The 20,065-nt window shown below is 37.8% G+C and overlaps 1 long non-coding RNA gene across 1 annotated transcript in view; it reads right to left on the minus strand.

The window, feature by feature from the left end:
• Positions 1–14,450: 14,450 nt before the first annotated feature.
• LOC109958772 (uncharacterized) overlaps positions 14,451–20,065 on the minus strand; it is a 14,762-nt gene continuing 9,147 nt past the window's right edge. The window contains exon 3 of the long non-coding RNA XR_002274725.1: positions 14,451–16,635. This is a non-coding gene — a long non-coding RNA (uncharacterized LOC109958772). The remainder of the gene's footprint in view (positions 16,636–20,065) is intronic.

Raw genomic sequence — 20,065 nt, forward strand, 5'->3', positions numbered from 1 at the left:
TGCCCTCGGTGGTTTTGAAGTTTACATCTGAATTTCAGGCACCTTTAACTGGTTATGTTGTGTTATTCTTATAAAATAAACGTTGTTCAAATAATTCCTAATAGTTTATACAGGTTTTAGTCTGAAGGAAATTTACTCTAGTGTTGTTCATGTGATAACACAGATGGCGGATGACGGTCAGATCCACAGTTTGCCACTAGATGGCATCGGTGTGCCATGGTTTGTTGGAAAGGCTGGGAGGAAACAAATGGCAAAAAAATCGGGCAACAGTTTAGTATCACAGCTGAGGCCTTAAAAATATTTTGATCACTACCATATTAATAACAGAGAGGTTGAAACAAAGCTGCGGAGGACTGTTCCTGACATACACGATGGACTGTAGACATTCGGTTGTTTTAAGAGAGTTTTTTTAACCTCTGAGTTTTGACATTTATGCATGTGCTTATTGTGTTGATGGGCTATTAAGTACAGTCGCTTTACTCAACAAATGGCCCACACTTTGCTTTACTTTCCATCTCCACTTTCCAGTATCTCCATTTACTTACTGTACACTTGAATGTGCTGTTTATTTTTTGTTGTGTAAGGCATGAGGTATATAGTAGTATTCTCAACCAAATTTTAAAAAGTTGGTCAGTTTTTTTGTAGGCAAAGAAACCAAACATGGACAAAGATGTTACTTTTAGGCCATACTCTGTTTTTTTTTTTTTTTTTTTTTACATCCTTGCAGGCCTAAGTGAAAATCTATTAACGATTTGTAACCTAGGGTGTGTCCCTACCAATAACGCCCAGTGCGCACCGGAAGTTCAACAATAAACTTCACTGACTACAAATCAAAACCTTTTCATTGTCACTAATGTAGAAATAGTTCAGTGTAACATTAGGACTTGCTGATGAAGCTGGTCAAGGTGTCAGGGTGTGTGTTTGGTCTCCTGCCGTGTGCAGCCAATGTCAGCCTTTATGTTAGCTATTATCTAACTTGTTGTTAAAATGATTAATAAAAATGTCACTTGGCAGGAAAAAAATCAAGTATGATTTGTTATTAAGTAGGTTATTTTTAAGCTAAATTTCCACTACTTTTATTTATTTTATGTAATTCTAAAATGAATGTTTGGATTGTTTTTTGTTCATTTATTTGCAAGTCAGACTAAAAAGGCAAATTTTGCTTTGGATCCTGGGAAGCTGTGATGCAACAGATTAACATCAAATTTTAAAATGAATCCTGACATTCAGTAGGTTTAGTACAGTATGATGTGCTCATCTTTTGAAAAGTAAATGCAGCAAATACCAATGTACAGTGTAATACCCTGCATTTTGTCAAGTAAAACTCATGCATTCAGAAATATTATAGCACCAAAATATACACTAAGTACTAGAGGTTAAAGGTCTCATTATGCAGAATGTTCCATTTCACAATAATGTATAATATATTCTTGTTTCATAATTATCAGTGCAGTAATCATTTTAATGTTGCAGCTGGGAAAAGTGGGGTAATTTAAATGACTGTATACTGAAGATGACAAAAGTCTTATCCTATGATTATACATAATTTATGTGGAGATTCTGACAAATAGTACAACAAAGTAAAATGTTATCAAATTTATTGAATTTATCATTAAATGAATATGCAGTAAATGGAGTGCAGCATTTTTCTCTGAATTGTAGTGGAGTAAATGTACTTGCATTCCACCACAGGTTTAAGTGGTTTAATGTTGTAATCTCATTATAATAGGTTTAGCATTAGCACTGTACAGCCCCCAAACTCCAATATTAGTCATTAATGGTTAATATTTTGCAGAATGTAACATGTGTGAGAGTAATTTTATATTAGAGTAGACAACCAGCACTTTTCCACCAATGTGCCACTGAGCAAGGCATTTAGCTTGAAATAGATCCACATTAGTGCTGCTCACTGACTAAGCATGCAGGACTGTAGTTGCTTCATGCAGCTCCCCTGGTGTGCAATATATGTATGCAGCCCTCCTTCCTCCTGTTCCGGCTCAATTAAAAAAGAAATCCACATTATCAGACCTGATGAGAGGGTGAGGTTGAATTCTTAAAGCTGGGTAGATGCTCAAAGAGGTGTCTCTGTAGGAGCAGCACCACAGTTCTCAGGCCTTCAATAGCGTCACGCAGCTTGGTCTGAATGCCAGAGGTTGTTGTCCGTCCCCTTCATCATAGAGCCAATAACACAGCTCCAGATGGGAGTGTATTGTGGCCTGTGACCCCTGAGGTCATGGGGTCAGAGCAGACCGAACAGAGACCAGTCTTTAAGGACTCCTCATGGAGTTCCTCTTTCTTCCAAAGGACACGTGGCTCACTAATTGAGGGTCCACCTCCCTAAACTCTAAGTGCGAGGTCCTTGACACCCAAAAAATTACCGCTGGTGTGAAAAGGAGTGAAGTGTCATTATTTTCTCTGTTGCGAGAGCAGCAACCAGTGATTTCATTTCACTCTATACTATTTTATTGGTTATTTTTGAGACCTGTCTTTAATATTTTAGTCTGTATAATGTCACCTGCATTGAGAAGGATTATTTTTTTAACATTGATGAATCCGTCAACAATTTCTTTAATGATTGGTTTATTTGGAAAATGAAATCTGTCAGATAGTCCAATCACAAGCACACAGCCCACAGTAATGTCCTCATATTGCATGTTTTGTTCAACAAACAGCCCAAACCCCACATATATTAAACTTACAATGATATAACGACTGTCTAATAGTACAATCTACTATAGAACCATCAGATTTTTTTCTTTGATAAATGATCTAAAGGACTATTTTATTATCAGTATTGTTGGCCATTTATAATCTGTCAACTGACTAATCAATTTTCGAAGCTTTGCCCTATTCACAGACAAAAGATGCATTTCATATTTAAAACCTACATGAAATTCAATATCAGATGAACATGTCTGTGCAGGTTCTCAGTCATCCAGGTCATAGTAAACTGAAAAAACTTAGAAAACATCAACTGGACTAGATTTCTAGGTCGAAGACGTTTCACCTCTCATCCAAGAGGCTTCAACCTAAAAATCTAGTCCAGCTGATTTTTTCAATATCAGATGAAGCTATTAAATATAACAAAATGATGATTTTCTTTATTCTCCAAATTTACCTATAGGACATATACACATTTGTATGTGTCTTGCACAGTTTATATACTGTGAGTCCTTATGCCAAGACTCTGCTGTCAGGTTTGGACTGAACAGATCAGTAAGAATTGCATGATTAGTTTAAGACTTCACAAGATTCTGTTTGTGTGCACATTGAAAAGACAGAAGGGCGAGGAGAAGTTGAAAAGGCATGCCAAGTTGGCTGGGAACCACACCAGTAAGCTTTACCCACAACCCTTCACCCCAACATCACTGCTCACTGGGATACAAACAACCTTTGTAGCTTTTCACTGTGGTGAATTCCAGTTTGAACAAACACACTGTGTTGTGTGTTTCTGGGGTTTGAATAGTTCTTCCTCTGGTATTACTATTACAATAAATCGGGCACTTACTTGTTTAAAATATGTGTGTGTTTGTAGGTGTGTTGTCCACAGTCATAGGAACACACACAACACAGTAGAACAAGTTTCCTTTCCTCTGTAAAAAGCTGAAAGTTGTAGCATTTAAATTTTTCTAATAAAAGACAATGAGATGCAAAGATGTAGGTTATACTTAATTTGGCTTTTTTTTTAAATCTACAACCTTTTTCTTTCTTTTACATTTTTAAAGTAATTATATATAAAGAAAATGACATTATCATGCTTTTGGTTTTTGAGAAGCTGACAGTGGGTAAGGGGTAGGTTACACCCTGGACAGGTTGCAAAAGGAACATTCTGGTTTTGTTGTATTGCATTGGTCTGCTCTTGCAGTATTAAGTGTTGAGATGCACTGTTGAGCTCAAAATGTACTATGCAAGGTGAAATTATTTAAGAAGTGGAGATGAATTCCTTTTAAAATAAACTTCTTTGTCATTCATGGCCATTTGTGAAGGAAAAGTTATTCACTTCTCTGTAAAATAATGCGTAGACTAGAGAAGGAACAATAATGTAGTGTGGATGCCCACCTAATGTCTGAGGCTGATAACCATACTGTTATTTCACACTTTACAAAATCAAATCCAGGATATATTGGCCAGTATTACTTTTCTTTTACACATTAAATAAACAAATATTAAATAAGTATATTGTGATCAAAATGCTAAACGCAACAAAAATAAATTTGTAGTGGTTTCTTGTAACAAATTGCTCAGTGACATTGTAAAGTGCCTGGAACATATTGGCTCTGTATTGCATTTTCTTAATATCTGCAGTAAGCTACAGCTGAGCTGTCAGTCAGGTTCTAGAGCCTATAGTTTAATAGTAAGCTAATTGATTTTCATTATGTTTCAGGCACTGAAAGGATTTTGGTTAACAGTCAAAATTGTTTTGGTGAAAGATTTAGTAGCTGTGTGCAGCCACATGCTGTGGCTTGTGTTTGTGATGGCTTTTAACAAACATTGTTTCTTCTGATTTGGCTTTTTCTTACATATAAAATATATACAATAGCTTAAAGTTTAGTTGTTCGGTTGAACTGATTATTCAAGCCAGCTTACAGTGAACAGGCAACATTGTGCTCAATTAAATCAATATTTGTAATTGCATTTATTATATATTCTACAAATATTTACTTGTGATGGAGTAAACTGTAATTACATTTTCAGATGGAGTCGTATCAATTTTATACATGATGTGTTGACACTATTAAGAGAGCCATGACTAAAAAAATCTTTACAAAAAGTTTGAATCTGCAGCAGCTGGATGCAGCTGTATCAATGTCTCAACATGATAACAAGTGTGGGGCTGCCTGCTGTCTGCGGCTCAGCTCTCAGATCAGCTCCACCGATATAATGGCTTCTTTAATCTGAGCCAATTAGACCCACAGGGCACAGGGAGTGGCTGTTTTCACACTGCACCAATTTGCACTGGGGGTGGGAGGACTGACTGACAGGCAGCCGTGTGAAAACAGAAAGACAAATAGGTTATAATTCGAACCCATGGAGAGGCAATATGGAGGATGCAGGCTGCATTGGAAAGGATTTGTGGGAGTATCATTCACTGATGGGGTTTCTCATGTGGTCAGACCTAACAAATAATTAAGCTGTTTTGAACACTTTGAAATTTGATATAAACTAACACACTGATAAGTTTCTACGTGTCTTTTTATCACACTACTGTCATTTAACCCCCTAAAATCAAAGCAGTGACATTTTGTCTCAGTTGTGAGCTGTCAGTGATTTGTACTTAGTTTGTTTAATTTGAATACAATTTAGAGACTTGAATAGCTAAATTATGTGTAAACTACACAAAAACAACAACAGGAAATCGGGGGGAAAAGTGTAACATGTTTTTCTTTTGAATCATCACAACCTCAGATTTCTGTTGTGACTGTTAATGACTACATACTGAAAAACTACTGTTCTAAAAATGAAAATAAACATAAGTTATTACTATTACTGCTCCAGTTAATATTGTGTTTTTACTAATCCTTGCCAAAAAGTGTCGGCTTGAGTTAGAAAGTAAAATTCACTGGGAGCTATGAGAGTTATGATTTCTGTAAACTTCAGTATTTCTTAAAGTCTAACACCAAGGCATCATAAATATGAGCATTCCCTTCTAATTTTTTTTATCATTACAAAAATAAATTGGCTTACGTTTGATAAATTGGGTGATCTGACAAAGGAATCAAACTTAAGATGCTGCTGTCAAACCCTCAGTTGCTGCAGAACTGCAAAGCTCCAGCTGGGGGCACTCTGAACTGAAATTGTACCAACAAAAAAAAAAATGGTGGGAATCACCTCTTATCCTTAATCAGCTTCTGTTTCAGTTCATGCTATTGAACCATGTGACAAAACCATGTTTGTGTCATGCACATTTCTGTGAAATGGTCTCATTCTTCCAACTGTTCCTCTGGCGACTGTGGTTCAGTGGGTAGAGCAGTCGTCTCCCAGAGAGTTGGAGGATCAAATCACGGTGCCTGCAGTCCACATGTCGAAGTGTCCTTGGGCAAGACACTGAACTCCCAAGTTGCCCCTGATGGTTAGAGCCATTGGTGTGAGTTGGCACTGCAGATGGCTGCCTCGTCTCTGTACCAGAAACAAATTCCTTGTGTGTAACATACTTGGCCAAATAAAGGTGATTATCCTTATTACTGGCATTTGATTACCCATCTAAGGTGTGTTTGTGTGTAATTGCCGGGGTATTTTTTTCATGTATTATGTAGTGGACAGTAGCCAAATTCTGCACCTAAAATGGGTGGTGACATGTAACAAAGGTCCCTGAGATGCTGCAATTACATGTTCAGTGTCTTAAACCCCTGGGGCACCTGAATGCCTTGTCACACATTGCTATTATGATGTCGCTGCATAATTGGGGTTCTTGATGATTTCTTTAAACACTCAATCAATATATGTTTGTGATTAAAATCTCAAATGAAAAAACTGCTCCACTGTCTCAATCACAACATAAAAATACAAGAAAAAGCTCTGTGTTCAAAATCTTAAGTTAAAGCACAGAATTATCTGCCAATTATACTGGACCTGTTGAAAATGAAAACATTACTTCACATCATATTGTATCACACTAATGGACTGTTAATACTTATTGTTAAGCAGCATTTTACTCCTGTAGCAGCCTGTGTTAACTATTTTACATCCTATTGGGTGTGTCTTATCCATAACAATCTTTTAATTGCATTTACTTTACTAACCTTCATTTGTAAAGTAGTGGCTCCATCTGTCAAGTACTGTAAACGTAGTAGAGTAAAAAGCTCAATATTTCCCTCTGAAAAATATTTTGTACCACAAAGTAGAAACACTCAAAATATTAGTATCTCTAAATCTTACTTGAATACAGTACCCAAGGTACACTTTCAACCACATATATAATGTCAGGTTTGGGGATCTTAGCTCAATAAAAACAGATTTATTCCACCAACAGATTCTGGCAAAGACAAACATGACTCATGGTTGATTGTTTCCTCATCATGTAATTTATGTTTATCCATATTTTCATGGCATTTAGAACTAGATTATTAATTGGTACATTTGTCTTCCCAGAGTCCTTCGTATCCAGCAGTTAAGTAGAGGTGTCCATCAAACGTGAGGCTGTAATAGCGTCCTGACAATGTTATAATCACCTCTATGTTTTTCTTGTGCTGCTCTGAAGCATTAACATTTGAAAGACCTGAGTTCCTGTGAACTTATTTGACCTCTGACCTCCTTTTTGTGTCTCACAGACAACAAATAGCTGCAGCTGGGATGGAGGGTTCCCAGTTGGTTCTCACCCACAGTCTCCAGTTCAGATTGACTGGGACATGTCTGCTCACAAGCAACAATGAGTGAGTAAGAACAAGTGATTATTATAAGTGGCTCTGACTTGTTTTCACCATTAATGACTTTTTTGAGATGCATTCTTCATCCTCACTTCTACACTTGCATAGTTTAAACCAGAGGCCTCACCAGCATGTGAACGCACACACATAGGTTCACAGTGCAAATTAACGGTCAGAAAACCAATGTGACAATGCGGATATTTTGTGCTGGAAATGTTTTTGAAATAGCATCTTAACTGCACTGGGTGATATTTGGTGACCTGCAGAGGGTGCTGTGTTGAAGTGAGAGGGAAAATATTGCAACAAATGAAAGATTGTTAAGAATTAGTTTCAAGCAAACATGTCATGGTAGCTTTCCGTGAAAGAATTTAAATGCAGAGAATATCAGTCATTTCTGGTTCAGAGTTTAAATACTGTTGTTGTTGAATAGATGAAGAGTAGGATCAGTTATTTTCCAACACTGAAAATATTCTTTATCTTAATTTGACATGTGCAAAACCCTTGTAAAAAATTATGATATTTTCAATATTTATGTATGTACTACCTCACAAATATGATATATTTTGACATGGATTCCTACCATTTAAAACACCGGTCTGTGTTAGTTTAATATTCAGAATCCTTTTTAGCTGTTTACTAAACAGTAGAGGAATTTTCTAGAGTCAAAATGTTGTTGAAGGTCATAACGTCTTAGAAATCTAACCAGAAGTTAGACTCAACTGATCACAAAAGTTTACAAATCTAACTGAAGCAGGGTTAACATCAGTTTGTTAGTTTTTTTATTAGATGAAGTGTTTTAAAAGCAGCCAAAGGCCTCAGATTTGAGTGAGATGTGGCATTATTCCTTCTGGAAGTATTAATATCTAAAGCTAATGTGTTTGTTTTGGTAACATTAGTGACTTAACATGAACCTGATTTTACCTTTTTAAATGGAATTAATGTGATTTTAATTTGGGAGTTTTTCGAGCTTTGTGTAACACCAGTGATTTGTGTCTCATTAGCAGTAACCGGAGTGTTCTACTTCATTGACCCGTTAGTCGGCTAATGCTAGCTCCAGACTGGAGGCTGTATTTTGTACAGTTTGTCACAACTAGGCACACACGGTTTTCGTTGTCTCTCGGAAACAGGAAGTGATGGGAGGGACATAGAGCAATTAGGAGTGGCTTATAGTGCCAATTTGTACTGAGTCTCACTAGACCTTCTGGGCTGTAAAGAAATTACTTAGAACACCTTTAAGTTTAACATTCGCATGCATGAGTTGTGCCCTTCAATGCTATATGTAGTATGTGTCCTGTGTTTCTGGTTTAAGGTGCAGGCAGCTTTTTTTTAAATTCCAATCAAAGCAATATGAAGAAAGTAACCCCTGACATGTGGAGGAATCTTCCTCTACAGCTTTCCTCAGTTTTCATAAATTTAGGTGATCATGCTTATTTATGTACAGGGAACGTCAGTTACACTCCACCACAGCAGGGCTCAAAACACCTCAAACATGTTTATTCATTTATTCAACACACAAGTACAGGAGTTCAGACCCATTCTTAAGCACAGACTCAGATCTGCACAGCCAAGGCTCAAACATGCAAACAACACCTTCTCACACTTTCTCACCACACTGCCCAGACACACACACACACCCACAGTGTGACGCAGACAGTTTGAAGGGCCTCATCTCGCCTGCCTTTCTTTGTCTGTCTGCTCTGTCTGACCCAGCCTTTTTATGTCTAATTAAGCAGTCAGACCTTCCAGTATACCATGACATACTCATGGCTGATTTCTGGCCATGTTTTGTGTCTGTGTCTTCATCTGGATGGATTGGTTTTATATCGTAATATATAAGATGCTGTTTTCCCATTGAGCCTGGCACTCCCCTCTGTCAGTGGTCTGAGAAAGTTGAGGGATAATTCATAAAATGTTCAATAGCACCCACTAGACTGTTTTTGTGGGAAACCAGTGAGTGGATGACTTTTAGACAGAGGAAGAGATTCAGACAGTGTTCATTTGTGGAGAGAGGTTCAGCTGAGCGTTCCCATGCGTGATCTTTTTGTCCCACATTAAGGGCTAATGTAACAAAGGAAAAATCAAGAGATTCTTTTCAAATCTGTGTGGTCACTGTATTGTTTTTGCAGCACTCTTTGCATATATGCATATGTTTAAAAATTAGCTGTTAGGTTTGTGCATTCGTCTGAGCACACGTATGAAATAAAATTTACACGGCCCGCTGGGGATGGACGACACACTTCACCCTCCTGTCTGGCCATGAGAGGACCCCCCCCCAACTGAGTCACGACCTTTGAGCTCTCATCAAAGAGAGGTCAAGAGGTTAAACTCAGCAAACCAGCAGGTCAACAACCTCTTTATCCAGCCTTAACACTCCCATCTCTGCAATTTAGGAATGAAACCAGAAGCCTTTTTCTGAAATTCAACAATTACAAAAACTAATTTCTTTCATTTTTACTTTTGCCAAACTAGTTTTATATATCATGCAGCTGAATGATCTCAAAAGTCTTGAAAACAGCAAACAAGCAAAAGCAATATACTTACTGAAACAGTAAATTTACAGTATTTTTTCTTTCTCTTTTGATCAATGTCTACAGTGTTGGAAAGTACACTTTTTAAGTACATTAACCCAAAATCTTAGGTATGTAGAAACTTAGGTAGAAGTTACTGTATGTACTTTGAGTATTTCCATATTATGTTACTTTATAGATCTACTCCATTACATTTCAGAGGCAAAAGTTGTAATATTTACATCACTACATTTATCTGAAGGTTGTAGTCACATTTCATAATAAAATTTTAAATGGGACAAATTTGACATATCTGGACATTGTTGATCTAAACTTCTCAGATGTTTTCATTTAGACAACTGTTTGACGCTCAGAGGAGTCAAACTATCCAACATTTCACACAAAAAGATTAGAGAAATGTCCAAAAATTGCTACAGGTTTGCATCACATAATAGTTTGGCCCTCATACTCTGTTAATCTCATGACCCCTCAGATTTAACCTGTGACTATTTGGAGGTGGCCAAGCCCATAGGTTGGGAACCACAAGATGACATTATAAAATACCTCAACCAACTACAACAGTAAAATGCTACTTAATGCATTGATGCACCACGATCACCAAACTACTAGTACCAAGTAATCATACATGAATCAAATGTCCCAATTTTCTGCTAAATGAACACTTTAGCTTTTAGCTTGTAATACTTCTGTACAGTACTTTTACTTAAGTATGATTTTGAATGCAGGGGTTTTACTTGTAATAGAGTTTTATAATATTGTTAAATTGGTAGTTTAACTTAAGCAAGGGATCTAATTAGTTCTACCGACTGTCCATTTCAGAAAGAATTAATGGTGTTTCAGTAGGGTGCATCACTATGAAAACAAAACAGCAGGATGTCACAGGTGTCTTGGAGAAATCCCTGAGGCCCGCAAGGACACAGAACAACAATTAAACGGACCAAAGGTCAAACAACTTGTGAATTTAAAAGGCCATCGACAAGGGTCACACAGCGCAACCCCCGCCCTTCACTCTGTCCCATGCCTCACACACAGACACACATTCAGTCAGCTGTGTAGAAGAGACAAATTAGAGAGGAAGTGATCTTTGTCCATCAGGTCTCTTCAAGTCACACTTAATTTCTGACATCAAACAGGCCAAGGACCTTTATTTACTTATTCTGTGTTTTAAGGTGTTTGTTTTTCATAATATGTTACCTGGATATACAATATACACTACATAACATGGACAAATGAGGAGCTGCTGCACAAATACAGTGCATGTTGTCTGCTACAATCTAATTAGTAATATAGTAGGCATTTTTAATACAAAAAGATCCAAAGGTAAAAAGAAATAAAGATTTCTCAGTACTTTTAAAAATTGGAATGAACCTTTATAAATGAATTTGCTACATTAGATTGCTTCACTTAAAATAAGAAAATCAAAATTGACTGGCAGTTCATATACTTAGCGAATTATGCTCGATTGCTAATCAATGCAGCATGCAACACTGTACTCCCACTGGGGCCAGATGTCATTTGGAGTTTTTTCTGGTACCAGTGCCAGTGAGTTTTGTACTAATCCCCATACATTGCTTTTTTCTCATATCTTACTTTAATGACTATTGCATATTTTTCTATGATTTCCTTTTTTCTATTTGAAAACGGCTCCGTTAACATTCAAAACACAATTTAACGCGTATTTTCTGCCATAACTTGGCCTATAATGAAGATAGAATAGTGAAATGTTCATGTAAGATGCACAGTATCACTGCCTATCATATCCTAAACGATGAAGGATTTGATCTGGATCAAGTATTTTAGGAAACATTTTGTGTTGTTCTGGATTTCATTTTTCACAAGGCAGCAGTACATGTGCTCTCTGAGTGTTGGAAATAGTGATTAGTTTCAGAGTTTCTCACTGCGCTGTCCCCTTGTGCTCTAAAACATTTTTAATGTGAGGCAACCACCAATTATCATTATTATTATTATTTTTTCCAGATACTTTGCATGTCAGAAAACCCATCCTCTGAGTTTTACACCAGTAATAGGTAGATTTAGACGAGGCAGGGAGAGTCAGACGAGATTTGTTGGGAAACATTTTGTCTTCATCACCCCGCCACATAGATGAGGATTTGCCATTGAACTTGAACCCAGTTCTCTCACACTGCCTGGTTTCACGATGGCAGCCTCAGCCCATCCTCCCCATCCTCCCCCCTCCCAGCCATCCCCTCAGCACCATGCCTGTCTTTGTGAAACTGTCTTCCTTGACTTTCCACATCCCCCGTCTGGCCCTCGGCGACCTCGCTTCCATCTCGGCCCCCTCCCCTCCTGCGCAGCCATTCTTCACTCCTGAGTTTGGGGGCTCCGGGAGACGGCCTACGGGGACTCGCAATACAGAATGCTAATCAGGCCCTCGGCGGCACTTCCCACGATTTTCCTCCCAGACATGAGCTTTTGTTTTGTTATTGATTCCATTATAATCAGACAGTTCCCGTAACTTTCCTGCTGTCTGGAGGCCATTCTGCAGCACTGACTGCTGCAGAGGGCCTAGCTATCATATGGCCCTTCTCACATTCATTGTCTACATGTTTACAACTTTAATCGTGCTTATGCTTGCAGTAGCGGTGGGACTTTAAACAGAAGTACTAAATTTTGCCTGTGTTTGCTGTAATACACTGGGAATAAAAAGGACTTAGACATCGTAAACGTTACTATTTATATTCAAATCTAGAGAAATATCATTGTAAATTTTTTTAAGTACCCTAAAGTCGAAAAAAGGACAAAATCATACTAGAAAGAGTCCTGATCTTAATTAGTCTTTAATTAGATTCCAGTAGGAGACAGCATTTGTACAGCTGGTACTAGAGCTGTGTTTTTTCACACTAGGAAGTCTGCCAGTCTTTTTACAAATGATGTTTGCTAGTTCATGTCCTTTGATTCAACATGGTTAATATTTATTTTACTGAACCTTTTATTTATACAGGGTACAGCAGTTTGGCTGCTCCTCTATAGAGCAGAACCCCACTAACAGTTCAGCAGACCAAGAGAAACAAAATAGCTTTTAAAAGAGTAATTTAATGAAACAGTGAACTAACAATGAAGATGGTACAAGCTTGGGAACAGTTTTTAAGTTAGTTTTTTCTTTGTAGGATTTTCAAGTGACATTATGGATTACTCCATGAGAACAGCCCATTAAGCAAAGGCAGTCTTACAGTACATACATCTGTTATGTACTCATAGTGTACATTTTCTGGGAGTTTCTCTTTAAGACCATCTTTCAGTCCTAAGAGTAAGAACTGAGCTGACATTTGCCTCTTGCTCAGCGCTGTAGAGCCTTTTAATTTAAAAGTACATATTAACTGTTAAGCTCAAATTCTAATGGACTAAAGGCAGAAATAAGTGAAAGGTCAGCCCATATTTGTTTAAAAATAAGTTGACAGTGATGCCACCACCTGGTGACGTGTTAGAGAGTGTCTCCACTACCAGCATCAGAACTCCAAATGAGGGCATATCTTTTGGTAGAATGGTGTTCATACCTCCAGTAGAGTTCACAGATTTGGACAGTCAATGCCAAGGCGCAATGAAGCTGATCTGGCAGCACATGGTGTCCCAACACCTTACTAAACCACTTTTTGCTGGTTTCTCCTTTAATTTGTCACTTGATTGTAGCTTTCCTTTAAAAAGTTTATTCTGCTTGAACACAAGCTTGTAGTAACCCTGATTTTGAAATTGGCGTGTGTGTGTCATGTGGACAGTTCAGTCATTATAGACTTGACATTGCATCTCTAAAATATCATACTTATGCTTATCTCAGTCACTGTTGTCTTCATCAGTTCTGTCCTACAAAGTGGTTTGAAAGAACCTATATTAGTGTAGACTTGTCAGTTTTTGATGACAACTGACTAATACCATGAATAAGCCATATGTCATATTTCTAACTGAGAGCCCCTTTTTCCTTGATGCAACCTTTAACCCCAGACTTTTTATAAGCTGAGAAGCTTGTCCTTCCGAATGTTTTCAGATGCCACTTGTAGCACAGCAACAGCTGGATTCACTGGCCTGTACCTTAAGTGTAGGTGTGCCACACTGTCCCAGACACACCACATCATCTAGATGTGACACAAATTTTCCTCCACAAGTGTACAGCACATGTAAACACTGATCAGTCACTGTGTTTAGTATGTACTGCTGATATGACCATGTTGTTTTGTGTTTACTGTGGGAATGTTTCAACCTCCAGATGTTTTCTGTGAGTTTTTTTTGTAGTACATCACTCAGATACATGTGATTATATTAGTTTAAATATGGTACTATAGAATCCTGAATTTATTCACAAACAGTAAAACTGAAAAAATTCAGCTATCACTACAACTTGAATAACAATTTAATTTAATATATTTGGATCCACTTCACCTGAACGTTTTCCTAAAATCTTTATACTTTTACATTATCATATATAGAAATACACAGACATTCTCTCAAAGTTAGTGTGTTATTTTATTAAATATATCAAGTTGATGTAATCTAAGCCTCATCCTTCTGTAATGTGAAGAGGAGTCAAATTCAGCAGCATAGCAGTATCACAAAATCAAAAAATGCATTTATTTCCAACAAGATTGACTGTTCATTCATCTGTTTTTATTAAGCTACTAGCTACATTTAGTACATATTGTTTCAAAACTTTCAAACAGATCTCCAAATAAATCAGCTGAATAAGCTAATTGTTTTGTATAACCAATTATCAAATATTAATATCCAACACATTTTGTATCAAAAACACAAACAGCATCAGTCATCACATCAGATTGTCAAGCTCACATGCACTTCTTTTCACATATCAAAACCTTATTTTATAGATTGCATGTACAGTAGAAAGTTGGTTATTGTAAAAACAGTGGATGCAATTATGATAGGCTACTTAAAACCCCTTGGAGCTACAATTTGATTTAAAAAGATGTTAAGCATTTTGTGTTACTTGTGCATTCCGAGGATATCGTAATCTCAGATGTCCACTGCAAATAAATGTCCACAACCCATCTTAGAAATAGTAGAAAAGGACACTCCTTATAATGCCAGTATTTAGGGCCTAAACACACAGAGGAAGGATGTATAGCAAATAATAATGATTGACATGATAAATCCACATTTACACAGTTATTGTCTCATTGCAAACAACATTTTTATTGATTATGGTAACTACAAAAGTAACATTTGCATAGTAGGGACACAGAAGCTCAAGTGCAATTTAAGACTGCTAAAGCAGTAGTTCATAGTACATAATAATGCTGTCAGGTTATTCCCTCTAAATAGTATTATCTGCAAAAAAAAAACATATATTCACAAATTCTCCACATTAGTTCTTGTGCATCCAAGAACACCAATGTATCACATTGTCAGAGGAGCTGATCTGACACATGAAATGTGGAATACATCCTATGTTTAATCTCTGACTGGCACTGCAATTGTTGATTAAATCAACGCAGACTACATTTCTACTAGCAAGGACTGCATTCACTGTTTCTACTCAAACCAACTAAAACACACACTTCTTCAACATCACTGCACATATTGCACCTGTGCTCATAGAGTGCACATTAGGAGCACAACATACCTTACACACAAACCGAACCCATGACATTTAGCTGCTAATGTGCAAACCTAGCAATAGTTCTTGTGTACAAACACTAAGAGTGCAAGTTTAAGACATCCTACTACACTAATTATCTGGTGCATAGATAACAAGGTATGCATTAAACATTATATAATTTTGATTGGACAAACGATCTCCTGCAGTGATAGTTGCTCTCTTGATTAAAAGTGAAATCGTGCTTCAGTGTCAAGGTACATGAAGTGATAAAATATGACATAGCTAAACACAAAGACTGCATAAGAACCATATTTACCACCAGTGCATTCAGTCCAAATCACTTAGCATATTAGAAAACATTTTGAGGAACAATTATACTGTCATTGAACAGAATAATACATTCACATGATGACATTTAAAGATGTACCATAAACAGTCCAATCTTCAGAAGAATTAACTTAAAGTTGATTTTGATATCACCAAATCTGTAAAACATTTTTGACATTGCACCAGGAAAATCATTTGATATGTTTCAAGTAATTCACACAGATTGTCATCAACTAGATTGACACAGCCAAAATTTACAAGACAAATTTAATTACTAGCTAAAAAATTGAAACAAATAAGATTCCAAAGTTATGAGAAGAATTGACAAATATGCAAAATGTAAATGTAAAACATTTTCTACTCTAGCATTAATTCTCACCTAAATGTAACATGTTGAACTAATGAATTCAAAGAATCAAAGCTACTATTTGTCATCTTCTAACCTTGTGTGTGTGAGCGAGAAATTTAAAAAGATTTAAGCTCTACATGAAAATCTAGCGCAGATGTTTCCAGAACAGCTGTGCAGAGCAGTTCCCATGTACAATACACACAGTCCAACTTGCTGTCACTCACTTTTACACTTTCAACATCACAATGGCCGGATGCCCACTTGATTCAGAGTCCCCTGTTGTGTTTCTGTTGCCATCCGGATAAAGATGTTGTGTTGCAGCAGCCAGCGTTGGCGACTCTTGTATCAGCCTCCAGTGACAGCTGCTTGAGCTGAATCCATGTATTTAAGCAATGTTGTCCAGTATTAAAACAGTGGTTATTGTAGTCCTGTGGGAAATGGACTTCACTGGACTCGTAGTCCAAAGGTGACGTGGTTCTCAACTCCAGACTGATAAGAAACCTTAAAAGAAGACACAGAGGAGGTGTTCAAGAGTCAGTTTCTTAGTTGCAAGATAACACACCACCACATTTACCTGTAGCCTTCCAAACTTTGTATTTAAAAGACCAAAGCATGCGGTGATGCCAAACATTTAGCCATTACAGGCTTATTATTAACATCCCAGATTCTGTCCTTACTAATAACACATGTACAAATAGAGTATGTGAAGCAACACAACATAGAGATTTGCATATTTTATACCATATTTTATTCAAAGTATGGAGACAAACCATTAATTTAGGGCTTAAAGTATATTCATACAATTCCCCAGTGGCTCTGATTCTACTGTGTTCTACTTTACAGCATTTACAGTTTTGGACTGCAGACAACTGAAAGATACTGTAGATCCCAAGGGCCCATACACATGCAATTAATAACACATGTATCCTGTATGGCACTCATATCCCATATTGCTTGGGAACACTGAGACTATTTGGTCAACCTATCCACTTAGAAGCTCCTAAAGATGTTGAATATGTGGAAGGATCACTGGCACATTCTGAGCACTGGATCGTGCACAGATTCAAACATTTGTGGGAGAAGCCCAGCATAATTCATTATAAAGCTCAATGTTAGTGTTTACTGTATCGCCCTCTAATGATCTACTGTAAGCTCCTATTCACAGCCTGTAGATGGCACACTGATAACAGTTGGAACAAACCCACACAATTAACCCAGACAGACTTAGTAAAATATGGCCCCCAACCCTTAAAAAAAATTCAAAACAACCAGACACAAGCTGCTCTACCAATCACAAGCATCACACCTCCTCTTCTCTATCCCCTCCCCCACTATCATTGTGATTGAGCCAGCAAAGTGTTTTTCCCACCCTTGATTTTTCTCTCCGTCCTGTTTTCAGCCAGGCAGGAGAAGTAGGAGGAGAAGATTGGGGGGGTTGAAAGGGGCAAGGGAGGAGGAGGAGAGGGGTAAGAACTGATGGGGTCGCCATGGCAACCCCACATTGGCATGCCCCTGATTGGAGTATGTGGTGGCTAATTATTCAGCGCATATGCTTAAAAAAAACAATAAAGTAGGACGTATTGAAATGCAGAGCCAAGCATCGCATAGTGTGTGATTAACATACGAGTTCAGCACTGCTTTGAAGACAGATGCCTTACTTACTCCTATGATAGCCAACATAAAGTTTTAGTAACTTGAATATTAGCCTTTATTTTTAATCAAATTTTCTGTGCATGTTAAATAAATGGAATAAGAACTGTAATCATGAAAACTACATTGTGAACTTTCTTCTCTCAAATTCTACATTTTAATACATTTTGTTATTACTAAACTGCTGAAACTAATTAATTATGTCAGTATGCATGTGAGGATCACCCCAAACTTTACATTAAGAATGTAAAAAGTAAAACAAACAAACTAGAGCAGCATGGTAATGGCAGGCCTGTGAGCGCTGGCATGATAGATAAATTGTGTGTGTGTTTGCATGTGTGTGTGTCTGAGGCAGTAGGAATGGGGGGTCTGCTGTGTGAAAGAAACCAGTGGGGTAGCAGTTTGTATATATGTGTGTGAGGAAGGGGGGATACGCTCACAATGGCCATCATTGTTTACCAATCTCCTTCGTCCATTAATCAGGACGATCCGGCTCTAATTGGCGTTTTGGTTAAGCTGGTCTCCAGACCCCGTTCCCTCCACTGGCCTAAATAATGGCGTTATGCCACAAGTGCCGCCACACATTGGGGAGGACAATGTGCCGCTTGTCTGAGGGCCCAGGATAGGATCCCTACCCTCTCCTCTTCCCCTCCTTTCTTAGCACCCCCTGCGCCCCCCAAAATAAACCTCACACAGAAACACAAAGAAGGCCTCTCACTATTGAGATCTCACTGTTGCAGGCTCCCTCTCCTTGTCTGTCTGCCCCCCTCATCTTCCCACCGTCCTTCCTCCTCAGATTTTTTTTCTTACTCATTCACTTAGTTTTTCTTCCTTGCACTTATAGGTGGCTCCCTCGCTTTCTGGCAGTCATGGTGAGAGTGGTCAGGTCAGAAAACCACATTGATCCTAACCTATATATTTCCTTCACCTGGTGTGGAAGGTTTTAATAAAATAGTGGCAGCATTGTGAACATTTAAGCAAGGATAATGAATTGAGTAAGATGTATTTGGTTTGTAAAACCCTTTAAAAAAACAAATGTGTGATGTCAAAAAAAAAACAACTAAAGAATTAGATCAGAAAAGTTGCACGATGGTTTTCATCAACATACAGATTTAAAAGTGACTATAAGGTTGCAAAGTTTATACCTTATACCTTTTCATAAATCAGCAAAGTTAATGATACTCTGTTGAATAAATCATATAAATGAACACATGTTAGATCTTTATGTTTTCACAGCAGCTAAAGGTCTGCATGCTTCTGTAAAGGTTAAGAGAGCTCTTGGGTGTGTAAAACCCTTTCAAAACCAAATGTTTGATGTCAAAAACACATACAGTTAAAATGCAGCTGGAAAAACTGACCTGTAGCAGATAAATGATTTTCATGGAATGGCTAGAAATAAGGGGATGTGACAATATATTATTTTAGATTATTTAAATTTCTGATTCTGAATTAGTGAATATCAATGACACTGTCAAATTCTCCATTTAGCAGTATATTTTCTTCTAAAATCAAAATCATAAATGCACTGAGCAAGTGAGAAACCAAAGTAAGATAATGTGGAGATTTATGAAGGCCACTGTGTTGCTAATTATGGCTTTTTGGGGTTTTTTTCCCCCACATCATCAAAGAAAGCTGTTTGCACATCTAGGCTGCATAAAAACCGCATGGATGCTCCACATGCAGAAATATTGCCAGTAGTGCAAATTGTAGCTCTTGTAATTAAAACCGTGGAACAATCTAATGTTGCAGAAATAAGGAGGTCGAAAGAGTTTTCTGAGCATATCGGAAATCTACAAAATGGACGATTGTCAGTGTCTGCAGCGTGACAACGGGCACGTTGAAAGCAGCGCAGGAACCACAGCTGCCCTTAAAAATGCCAGCTTGTCGATGCTCAAAAGCCACTGACTCCACGGTTTCCTCCTATCTCATCCTTTCCCGCTTGTCTCTTGGGGCGATCTCTACAATTAACACACTGGTGGTAATTAACACTGTCTTGAGGCAACCAATGGCGCGGAAAGGATGGGGGCCAATGAAGTGGGGGAAGGTGCAGCGCTAGCTATCCACATTCCCCCTTTTTCAGCTGCCATTTTGTCTTAACACCTAAGATGGTGGCAGGACTGTGACTTGCCATGTGGAAGAGGAGGACAAACTGGCAAGGGAGGGGTCGGAGATGTGGAGGATCATGGGATTGAGGAGGGAGTCTGTTATTTTCCTTCTTGTATTCTGTGCATTGCTGAATGGTTACCAAGACAAGGGCAAGAGAGGCGGAGCGACAGAAATA

This window comes from Monopterus albus, unplaced genomic scaffold, assembly GCF_001952655.1.
Source record: "Monopterus albus unplaced genomic scaffold, M_albus_1.0 scaffold34.1, whole genome shotgun sequence".
Lineage (NCBI taxonomy): Eukaryota > Metazoa > Chordata > Actinopteri > Synbranchiformes > Synbranchidae > Monopterus > Monopterus albus.